General features: G+C 47.1%; 1 protein-coding gene across 6 annotated transcripts in view; it reads left to right on the plus strand.

Annotated features, from left to right (window-relative positions):
• Positions 1 to 12113, plus strand: part of Znf827 (zinc finger protein 827) — a 167915-nt gene that overhangs the window by 49694 nt on the left and 106108 nt on the right. The gene's annotated exons all lie outside the window — the stretch shown is intronic.

Here is a 12113-nt window from a genome sequence, read left to right on the forward strand (position 1 = left end):
CTGTTTTTGAAAATATGATTTAAAATTTTAAAAGCACTGTAGAGGGTGGAGAAAGGTCGGTTGAGAATGGGTTCTGTCTGTCAGTGAAGGTGGCAGTCCCCAGGATGATTTCCAAATGCCATTTCAGCTCTCTGGAGATTGACAATACCCTTTAAATGGAGAATAATTGGTCACCGCCTTCCTTTAAATGGGCTATGCGTCGTATTTCACTAAATGTCATTGCCAGGTGAATGAGAGGCTCAGCTTCACTCTGAAGTCCCTTTGCTCTGTGACACTTCAGTCAGGTCTTTTGGAATGTACCTTCTCACCCTGATCTTTGCCCCTCAGCAGTGGGAGACATGAGTAGGGGAGACATAAGAGGGAAGGGATGAAAAATGAGGCATCCAGGAAACGATCCAAGCAGGGTAAGTTATAGGAGGCACTGTCACAGAGGAAGCTCCAGTTCCTGGACCAGTCCTGGGCATTTATTCCATCTGGCCCAGGCTTCTGTTTCTCACCTTCTTCTCCCTCCTTTTTCAGCTCAGTCTCAAGGAAAACAGGATTTGACGTACTCTAAGCTTTATGAGGGAAATGGGAGTTTCCCTCTGGCCTTCCTGTATCCTTTAGGATGTCACCTGTAGGGGACCCACGCATGATGGTGGTCACCTTGCAATCCTACCCTGTCTCTAAAAAAAAACCAAACAGTGAAAAACAAACAAACAAACAAACCAAGATGTTACTTATGTGTGGCCCCTTTTCTGGGCACTTATAGTACAGTCCCAAGAGGGCGTCAAATGTCACATTCATTTAGCATAACTTAGCACGGCAGATGTTTTCTTACTTAACTGACAAGAACAAACTGAGTAGGGGTTGCATAGCCTGCAGTAAGGGGCTAGTCCCTTTCCTGGGCATCCAGATCCTTTGAGATCTAGAGGATGAGCGAGGGCTTCCCCTGCGAGCCTGATCCTGGGCTAAAACCACTGGTGTCTGACACGGGGCTCCTGCTGGGCTCAGCTCTGAGCGGTAGCTCTTGCCATCCCACCAGACACTGGGCTGTAATTACTAGCTCCAGCACCTCTCAGCGAGCATGGGAGAAGGTTTTGGCTTCTCAGGGCCAGAGCTTCTAATAGCAGAGACAGAGCGAGAAGCAGTTTGTAGGCTGGGGTGAAGCACATTGTGTGCCAAAGCCTTCTATAGTGTGGCCTGTTGTTTTCAGTTGTTGATGGGGGCTGCTTAGGCTTTGGGCATGGGAGAATTCACTGACTGATAGTTGGCATAAGGAAACAGATAGCAGAGGCGCACTGTTTATGCAAAAGGCCCATGCAGCTATTTTATGGTGGCTTACCAGAGGTCCTGAAACCTGACTTGTATGCACTGTTACCTAGCAACCTGTTATAAAGTCACCAGGGAGTGAGATGCATGGGTAATTTTTTTGTGTGTGCATATTTGGATGTAAATGTAAACTTGGTGACTGTGGCAGGGCCTACCCACGGGAGGAGAAGTTATGTTAAAGGGAAAGGAATAGGTTTTTCTGCAGAGATTGTCCCCCGCCCCCACTGCGTGGTTGGCCTGGCTTTGCTGCTGGTTGCTGTGCCTTCTACCTGCTCTCTTGGTGGCTATCATTCAGGGAAGCAGTCCCCGGGAGCGATGGCTGAGTCTTCAGCTCTTCCTGCCCTCAGATGGTGTGAGTGAACCAGTGCTTAGCCCCAGGCCCTGTCCCTTGGTGTCATAATGGTGCCATTGTTTTTGCACTGTTTTTCCCCCCTTCAAGGCTCTGTCCTTGCACCTGCTGGTACGATAGGGTGCAGCTGTTTGTGGGCCCTGGGTCTGGGAGTCTCTGTGCCAGATCACAGTCTGCAAAAATCGGAGCACAGGGACAAATTCAAGTGTGGAGACACCTACTTGTTTCCAAATGAGAGAGAGAAAACACTTGATGCTTTTTGCTCCCTGTGGATTAAAACCAAGCGTAAAACTGACTGAATGGTGCCCGCTCACTGGGTAGGATACAGTTTTAAATTCGTTCTAACCCAGCGGTTCTCAACCTGTGGGTCTTGACCCCTTCCAGGATCACCTAAGACCATTCGAAGACACAGATATTTACATTATGATTCACAACAATAGCAAGATTACAGTTAGGAAGTAGCAACAAAAATATTTCACATTTGGGGGTCACACAACATGAGAAACTCCATCAAAGGGTCACAGCATCAGAAACATTGTGAACCGCTGGCTGCAACCCTCCCCCAGTTTGGAGGTTTCCTGGTTACATGCTTGTGAAATAAAATCCAGCTCTGTTCCTCACTGAATCCCGACTTAACGCTCCTCAGTCTTTGAGGCTCGTGGACCCAGGCTCACAGTCGTGGTTGGTTGAGCACAACTGCTAGCTACCTGTATTAGTCGGCAAAAAAATAATTGTGTAGACTCTGCTTTGGGTTTGGAGCAGGGAGGCAGTCTGTCCAGGGCTGTAGCCCTCTGTTTACACAGCTCTTTCCTGGAAGACTATGTAAATTGTTGCATGACAGGGCGACCTACCCCAGGTCACCTGACTGGGAGTGTCCCTAGGAGGGGTGCCTGCCCAGCCTAGGAAGCTACTATGGGCCTGTCTACGGAGGTCAACAGCAGTTAACCTCCACAGCAAGTTAGACCTACGTAGGGAGTTTTGGTAAAATGCCAGGGCCCCCCAAATGATGGTTTAATTAATTGGTCTGGGATAGGCCCCAGACTTTGGTGATTCTAAGAGGCAGGCGGCCAGGACAAAGGCCAGCTGATAGAGAGTGGGCACTCTGCGGCTAGAGATGTAGCCCAGTTGGCACATGCTGCCTGTGTGGCCAGAGCCCTGGGTGCAGTCTCCAGCACACACGGGTGGGAAAGGTGATGCTCACCTGTGGTCCCAGCACGAGGTAGGTGGAGGCAGGAGGAGCAGAAGTTTACTCTTCAGCCACATAAAGAAAGAGAGCAACCTGGGCTGCTTGAGGCGCTATTTCAGCAGAGCCAAATAATCCTCAAAACAAACAAATGAAAACCCCTAAATTGGTCCTTGGTCTAGTATTTTTCAGAACAGCTTCTGAATGTCTGAGTCGGCTTGTCCTTTCATTCTGCCTGAGCCCATGAACAGGGCGTGATGCTGCGAGAGGAGTCGTAGACACCTCATTGCAGGTCAAGGTTGGCATGAAGGGGGGCCTGGGTGGCATGTTCCTTGGTCCCTATGGTTTTCCTCCGGGGGCTCATGGCAAGAGATGTTATCCAGTTTGAAAATCCCCGGGCTAGATCGGAAGCCTCCAAATGCTGGGAGCCAGGGACCTGGGGGGGATGGCTCCTTTAGTAAAATGTTTACCCCTTCAGTAAAGAGTTTACCCGAGAAAGCACGAAGACATCACTTTAATCCCCAGCACCCATGGGAAAATTGGGTGTGGTGGCACAAACTGGTAATCCCAGCCAGCGATAAGGAGAGGCATGGGTGGATCCCTGAGGGTCACTGGGCAGCCTTGTCAAGTCCCAGGTACAGAGGGAGCCCCGTCTCAACAAGGTGGACAGCTAAGAAGGACACCCAAGGTTGACATCTGGACTGTATGTGCCTGTGCACCTCCCCCACACCAGCACATACACGAAGGCGCATATACCCACACCCAGAGCTGGAGCAGCCTCATTAGAGGAACAAATTGCCAGTTGCCTGTAACAGTCTCCTATCGTCTTCTTCTTCAAGATGCCATTTTTCAAGATATAAATTTAATTCTAACTCCCCAAATTATAACCAAGCAGTTAGTTGACAGAAACTTGGCACCTCGCTTGCTGGCAAGGGATATCTTTTTTGTCCCTGGCTTTCCAAAATAAAAGATATAAGTCATTTCAACTATTTTTAATCTGGAAACTGACAAAAAAGTTTTGTACCGTCTCCCACATCCTATTAGTCGGTCAAAGCGACACTAAACTAATCTTAAGTAGGAAAGGTGGGCCTTTAGAGGTACCCCCTCACTTTCAGCGTCATAGAGAAAGCTTGTGAACAAGCAGGCATTTGCTCCACTGTTTCTGGCTTATGGGTGCCTCAGCACAGTTTCCACGCAGAAATCAAAGATGCCCACAGAAGTTTCTGTGTCAGACCTTGTTGTTTCCCAGAAGCCTTTGTCCCCAGACCTCCATCTATTGCTCACTATTTTGATGCATTTGGGAGTAACAATCAGGCTATGTATAAATGCTAGGACGCCTGTTGGAAAAGGGTAGCTTGAGATGGCCAGTGAACCAAGCCATCCCTTTTGCCTGATGGCTCTGATGGCCTTCTCAGCCACATCTGAACAAGTGGGCCTTCTTCCATGTAAATACCAGCCTTGTGCCATTCACACCCTGAGATTCAGCGCTGGTAGCCAGGGACTCGCACATCACCGTGGGGGCATGGTTCCCTGACTGGACTATTTGATAGTCTGCTTTTCAGACTTGGTCTAGCCATTCTGTTCAGTCCTGCCTTAGGCTCCCTCATGCCACGTGACTAAATTCCTCGTGTGAGCAGCTGCAGGGGGCCTGTGTATGAGTAGACAGCCTGAATGCCCTTTTGAAACCCTGGATTTTATTGAACTTGGTGATCCCTCAGAGAGAAGAGAGAGAGAGGCGCTATGTGTTGCTTTTAATGACTTGCTACTGTAGGGTAAAGGCAGGATTGTAAGCAGCCAGCACGTAGAGCCTGGAAGTATACACCCTCGTGTTGAAATATCTGTGGATATTTCACACGGACGTATTTCCTCACCACTGCCCTATCTGTATCTGTGCTGTCGGCGCTGCTGGGTTTAGTTTTCGGGACCTCATAACAACCCTTTACAAGAGTACTGTTATCTTTCCGTTTTACGGATGAGGAAACTGAGAGAAGTGAAAGGTTCTGTGCACACCCATGCAGCTAATAAGTATACAGACTGGAGTCGAAGCCCAGGCTTTGTGCTTCCAGCGTGCCCAGCGCGAAAGAGTCTACACCCAAATTACAAGGTAAAAGAGTGACCGTACCGAAATCGGCTCTGTTCTCTGCCCCTTTCATGGGCAGCCAGCTCTGCAGCACAGAGCTTTCCTCTGACTGTTGTATGGCAGGAATCCTGGAAGTTTGATTTTAAGTTTTTGTGTGGTACTGGGATGGACCCAAGGGCCGAATGCATACTAGGCTGCCTCCCTAGCACTAGGCCACACGGCCAGCGCACAAGTTGTAGCACTACTTCAGGCTTCTACAAAGAGAGTGGCAGCAGCAAAGCCAACTTACATTTCCCATAGACCTTCACCTGTCAGTTTCTAAACACATTACATCTTTACTGTGGGCAGGGTCACGACTGGAGCTCAGATATTACTCTCCTTATCATGCTGCACATGGGTATCTAGTTCCCTGGTGGTAAAACAACAACGAGCCTCATTACATTTTATTTATTGTGAATGTGAGGTACTGGGGTGGGCACAGCATGTATGTGGAGGTCAGAGGACAATTTACAGGGGTGGCTTGTTTCTCCCATTCTGCCACAAGGGTTCCAGGGATTGAACTCAGTTTATCAGGCATGTTGGCGGGTGCCTCTACCTGATGAGCCGTCCGGTCAGCCCTAGAATAATGCCTTACCTTGGTAGACCTTTGGGGAAATTTATCAGAGACTATTGTATCCAACAGTGTCCAGAGACTGTTGCATCTAACACTAAACCCCGGCATTCCCTTCCTTCATGGAGGCCTTTCTTCTTCCCTTTGCTATTGTTGCCACTCCTCCTGCAGTAAGAGCATCATTAATCAAAAGTGTTTCCTGGGAACCAGGCACCGTGCCAGCGCCTCATGCAACTCTCATTTAACCCCTGTAGCACCAGAGGGTTAGAACCACTAAACTATGCTATAGATGGAAGGGTTCAGCTGTAAGAAACACGAGCAAAGATCCAGCCCTGGCTCACTACAAAGGCTTGGCTTGTGACCACTTAATTAGCTATTACCTAATTTTTATTTCTCAGTTAAGCGAACTGTCTTTTGACCTTAGTCTGCTCCGCTGTTTATTTTCCTTGGCTTCAAATCATGGCATCAGTTCTAATGCATGTGCTTTTAGTCGTTAATCTGGTTACTCTTTCGGGTCTTCAAATTGTATCTATATAGTCCCTCCTTTCTGGGCAGCCTTCACATCACCCCTAGACGCCTCTCCCCTCTAGCTCCTAACACCCAGACCCTCACCCCAGGCCCACCTCTCCAAAGCTAGGCTGATGAGTCAGTTCCAATACTTTCTACACTGGTTAGGCTTTGCTTGGCTGGCTTCCCTCCACCCTTGAGGAACCATCTTTCATACTGAAGGATGATGCTGACCTCCTGATCATCCTGCCTCCTCTCTTGAGTGCTGGGGTGCCACACTCTCTTCAGTGTGGCAGTAAGCTTCCAGCGTGGGGCTTTGTGCATGCTAGGCTAGCACTGTACTAACAACTGGGTTACAGCCCCTGACTAGTTCTCTTTCTATTGCTCTCAGGAAAAGCGAGGGCTCCTGCACACACTCTTCCTTAGCCAGCCTTTTGCCTTCTCTCCTATTGTTCTGGAGTCTGGTCATTTGAACCATGAATTTCCAAAGTTTCTTTTCCTTTTCCTCGTGGGAGGAGCTGGGCTTTCAGGGCAGGAGTCACTGACAATTTCCTAGACCACCACAAACCCCCACTCTCCCGACTCTCTGGGTGATCTGCAGTGACTGAGATCGTTTATGAACTGGTCTAGGAACCAGCATGTCTCTGTGTTAATTTAATTTAAGATGGCAGGTGCTTCAGTCAAGAGGTGATATCCCTGGAGTAGGCCATCAGTCCAAGAGGCCACGGGAAGGTCTAACCTGTGGGATTCCTTTCTTGTAGTCTCTGCAGATGACTCCAGTGCTGTTAAGGCATTTCATTCTTTAAATGTGTAATAGCATGAATTTTTAAATACAGCCCTCTTTCACATTCGCTCAAGGCCTGAGTGATTTTCCAGGCCGAGTCCTTCCTGCTGTTGACAAGAGAGACATCCTGTCTGTTAAGATGATTACTGCAGATGGCCACTCTTGCTCGTTGTATGTGGGTTTGTTGTGTTTTGTTTTGTTGGAGGTCTGCTATAGCCCAGATCGGCCTCCTGGTCTCTGTGTGGCTGGGGATGACCTTGGATCCGGCTCCTCCTGCCTGTACTCCTCCTGAGTGCAGGGTGACAGGTGGCACCATCATGCGCAGCTTCGAAGGCTGGCGAGAGAGAAGCTCATTGCTCACCCTCGGGGCTGCATTCGCCATTGTTTCCCTGACCGTTCTCTGTACCCCAGGGGCTCTGTGTCCATAATTGTAGGTGTCACTGGGGACCTTTGAAGACTTACTTGGTTTGGGTATGTAGATGCAGAATCTGGGCCAAGGATTAACCCTTGCAGAGATTGATGAGAAATATGAGAATTTAAAACTTTCGCTAAACTGGTTATAAAGTGATTTAAGACTTAAGAGCAAGGCTTAAAAACTTTTAATTAATGTTTTAAGAATTCCATATGCATATAGTATGTTTAATATTTAAAAGTATTATTCAACTGTTACTGACATTTAATTAAATCGTCGTTTTTATGCTTTCAGAAGACAAATTATTTTTCTCACCTAAAGTATATCAAATCATTGAAAAATTGCAAATCCCAAGTCTGTTCATGTCTGTAGACATGCCCCACAGGACCTCTTGATGAGCGCAGGCTGGGGAATAGTCCCCATAACTAAGCTTCACTTCCCTTTCAGTCATGACAACTGTGACTCCGCATGTCTGAACTTTTGTTACTGTAAGAGAAGGGCCTTGAAGCACGGTTTGCTTTCGCTTTGTTGTATTTTGAGTGTATAATTAATTTACCTTTTTTCAAAACAACATATACTATATGCAGCCTCTCATAAAATACACAGAAGTTGTATTTAAAAAAAATAGAACTATGTTATGAGTTTACATTTATTGCATTTATTTAAAAACTAAGCGATTAGAATTAAGTTACTTTGGTGTTCTGGCCCATAGCCTTTATACCAATATTATTGTCTATCACATTTCTAGATTTACTTTTCTAACTGAAGCCTTGTTAGGTTGGAAGGCTCATACTTGCAATCTCAGCATCTGGGTGATTGAGGCAGGCGGATCTCAGTTCAAGGGCAGCCGAGGCTGTATACAGAGGCCCTAACTCCCCAAACAAAGCCATCATAAAGAGGTACTGCTTTGCCCAGGGACGTTGTGGGACATGTTTAACAATTTGTCCTATAACTGCTTGTGTCCCTTTAATTACTCCAATGCTTGCAAGAAAAGTTGAAGTAACAAGTTTCTCCTTCAGAGCTTGTAGCATTCAGCACCTGCTCGCCTCCCTTACTTTAAGTGACAGAAAGGAGCGTCTCATGCTGACAACTTCACCAGAGCTGCCCGTGAGTCTGAGTTAGCCACTTGGTAAGTAGTGACCCAGTATTTGGGAAATATGTCATTATTCACTTTGGATCTTCGGTTCTTTGTTGGAGACGCTTTGTGGGAAATGTGGAGATGGTGTTAAGATCCAAAGTGTCCCTGGCAAGGTCAGAGAAGCTAACCCGAGGTACTCGGTATTCCCTGGGCTGTGTACCGTGACCTTACCTGAGAGACCCAGCCTCGTTTCTGTATCTTTGCATATCTCTGTCTTGTTTTGTCTGCTAGCCATAATCAGAGGCCACACCCAAGCAATGTTCTAGAACTTAACCTGGCATTTAATTTAAGGCAGGTATGCCCTGGGGACAGCTGGGAATGTCTAGAGAAATATTTTTGTTTCAACAACTGGTAGGAGCCACGGGCACCTCGTGAGTAGAGACTGGAGATGTGGTGTGCGTGGCGGCCCCTTCTCCAGCAAATGGTCCAGACCAGGCGCCCACACAGCTAGGAGCGAGAGGCTGTGTACAGACTCCGATGTGCTGTGATCAGACAGTTTTACAATTGCACTAGTAGCACACAGTTCTATAGTTTTACAGAGACCAGCAAACTGCTTCCTTATCATGACGTCTAACAGTCCTGTGGTAGCAGGAGGTGCTGCAGTACCCAAACTAAACTGATTCATCAACACAAACCAGCACGTTAGTGGTGTCTGCTGACTCGACATTCTAGGTGCAAGCCTGACAAGGATACACATTTTTTAAGTTAATTTTTATTTATTACAATTTATTCACTTTGTATCCCAGCTGTAGCCCCCTCCCTCATACCTTTCCAATCCTGCCTTCTCTCCCTCTTCTCCTCCCATGCCCCTTCCTGAGGCCACGGATAGGGGAGGTCCTCTTCCCCTTCCATCTGACCCTAGCCTATCAGGTTTCACCAGGACTGGATGCACTGTCTTCCTCTGTGGCCTGGTAAGGCTGCTCCCCATTAGGGTGAGGTGTTCAAAAAGCCAGCCACTGAGTTCACGTCAGAGACAGCCCCTGTTCTCCTTGCTAGGGAACCCACTTGGAGACTGAGCTGCCATGGGCTACATCTGTGCAAGGGTTCTAGCTTATCGCCATGAATGGTCCTTGGTTGGAGTATCAGTCTCAGAAAAAAAGACCCCTGGGCCCAGATATTTTGGTTCTGTTGCTCTCCTTGTGGAACTCCTTTTCCCTCTAGGTCTTTCTATCTCCCTCTTCTTTCATAAGATTCCATGCACTCTGCCCAGAGTTTGGCTATGAGTCTCAGCATATGTTTTGATACCCTGTTGGGGAGAGTCTTTCAGAGGCCCTCTGTGGTAGGCTCCTGTCTTGTTCCTTGTTTTTACCTTCTTCCAATGTCTATCCCGTTTGCCTTTCTGAATGAGGATTGATCATCTTACCCAGGGTCTTCCTTCTTGCTTAGTTTCTTTAGGTGTGCAGATTTTTAGTATGATTATCTTATATTATATGTCTAATATCCCCTTATAAGTGAGTATATACCATATGTGTCTTTCTGCCTTTGGGATACCTCACTCAGGCTAATCTTTTGCTAGTTCCCACCGTTTGCCTGCAAATTTCATGATTTCTTTGTGTTTAATTGCTGAGTAGCATTCTATTGTGTAAATGTATTTGGTACATATTTCTACTAGGTGACTTGTTCTTTAAAAACTGGAGCTTCAGAAATGGCTATGATTATGAAGTTATGCAGTCTTTAATCACGTCAGGTCCCTAACAAATAAACATTTTAAAATCATGTGTTATAGGAATTCATAGGCAACTTTAAAAATTTCTTTTGAGACGAACATTAATTGGAACCCCCGAAGCATACATATCCTAGGTTTCTTTGAACGTTGTTTGAAAATCATGTGTATGAGCTTCTCTTCTCAGGTCTGGCTCTGGCTTAGTAGTAAATGTAATTCCCAGTGGTGAGACTTTTTCACACAGCAGCTTAGCACTCATCCGACTGCCAGACCAGAGCTCCATCGGCATCTTACATATGGCCCTTTCCTTCAGCACAGGGACCTGCAGCACAGGAGCGCAACCATGTTCCAGTCTCTTTCTCCCGCATCCACTTAGCCAAATGGTTCTAGGATCCCACGATTTCAGGAACAGCCTCTCTGCTCCAGATGACCCTCACCTTTCCCTTTGTCATTCGTGAGCTTGGTCCATTCCAATAATTCTTCTCCAGGGTTCACACTGCCCTGCTCAGGCCAGCATCCTTAAAGGAAACCGGGTGTCCTGGTGAGGAAGGAAAGGGCCCAGCATCTTCAGCGGGAGCTCTGGAGCCTGGTGCCTCTGAACCTGAGCTATGCGATTGGGAGCAGGTTATCTTGCTAACCATTTTCTCACCTGCAAATATTCATGTCCACCCTATGTGATTGAAGGTGACTCAGTTATTTAAATTATTTAAATGTTTGTTGTGCTCATTGTTAAACCAAAGAGTGGTCTTTATTTGCATGCCTGTGTGTGTGTGTGTGTGTGTGTGTGTGTGTGTGTAGGTCAAAGAACAATTAAACAACTTGTGAATTTATTCCCCCCCCATCGTGTGGGTCCCAAGGATTGAACTCAGGTCATCAGGCATGGTGGCAAGCACTTTGCTCACTAAACCATACCACCCACCCAAGAATGGCCTGTAGATAAGTTGTGTGGGCTTTTCTTTGGGGCCCAGATCTTAGAAGGAAGCTGCTGTGGACTGAGGAAGTTTTCTTGTTCAGATTTGTTTGCACCTCATCAGTAGCCACCCTTGAGGTTTGGAATTGCTGTGCCTGTGCCCTTTCTTTCCTGCATTCTTTTGAGTTGTACACACTCCTAGAAACGGGTCTGATTCCGTTAGACAACTGCCCACGACGTCAAGTGCCCGCGCTTGCAGGTGTTCATGATTGCAGAATCTGCATGGCTCAGATCCTACAATGTTTGGAACAAACAGTGAAAGAGCGACAGGGCCTCTCGGTTATCAAGACTTCCCCGTGGTGTGGTGCACCTGCCAATTTTATGATCCATGAGCAGAAGTCAGGACAGGGCCTTGAAAGCGTTCACGGCCTGAGTTCCCTGTGTGCACGCATCTTTTCTCTGGGTAACAGGGAGGGAGCAGACACCACAGTAAGTCACAGATCACTGCTTTTCTTCTCGAGACCCCCTCCACAAAGGGAGACACCTTTAACTTCACTTTTCTCTATCATGTGGGTCTTTTAGAAATAGCATCCTTTAAAAGATAACAAGCATCTGGTCATAGTAATTATAAACTACAAGCCATGTTCCAGTCTCTGTGAACGTAGTTTTTGGTAATTCGTAGAGAGCAACCCAGCCTGTGTACTTTCATTTTCACATCTTTTCTTTAGGCCCAAGTACTTGGGAAGTAAAACTTGATCCATCAAGTGTTTTCCTGGCTTGTCTGGAATACTTGTATCATTAGCTACATTTATGCCTCCTCGACACATTACAGTGCTGTAATAGTCCCGAGACAGTCGGAATGAAGCCCAGGGCAGCAGTGCCGTGCAGGCTCATGGCACAGCAGCGCGGCTGGCCCGTTGCTTCCCAGGTGTCCTGCTGAAGGCCCGTGATGTTCAGGCTTCACTAGCACTGCTGGGTTTCTTTTTTTTTGTAAGTCTTCCCACAACCTTCCCAGAAGGCACTTGCATGTTCCACCAGCGTCCTTTCAGTGTGGTTGCCCTCTCTCAAGGTGGGATTTTCCTCAGTGTTTAATCTTTCCTAGTCTTCTGGAAGGTTAAACGTGTTTGTAAATAAGAGGCACAGCATGGGGGCAATTTCCAAATGTG

This window comes from Meriones unguiculatus, chromosome 10, assembly GCF_030254825.1.
Source record: "Meriones unguiculatus strain TT.TT164.6M chromosome 10, Bangor_MerUng_6.1, whole genome shotgun sequence".
Lineage (NCBI taxonomy): Eukaryota > Metazoa > Chordata > Mammalia > Rodentia > Muridae > Meriones > Meriones unguiculatus.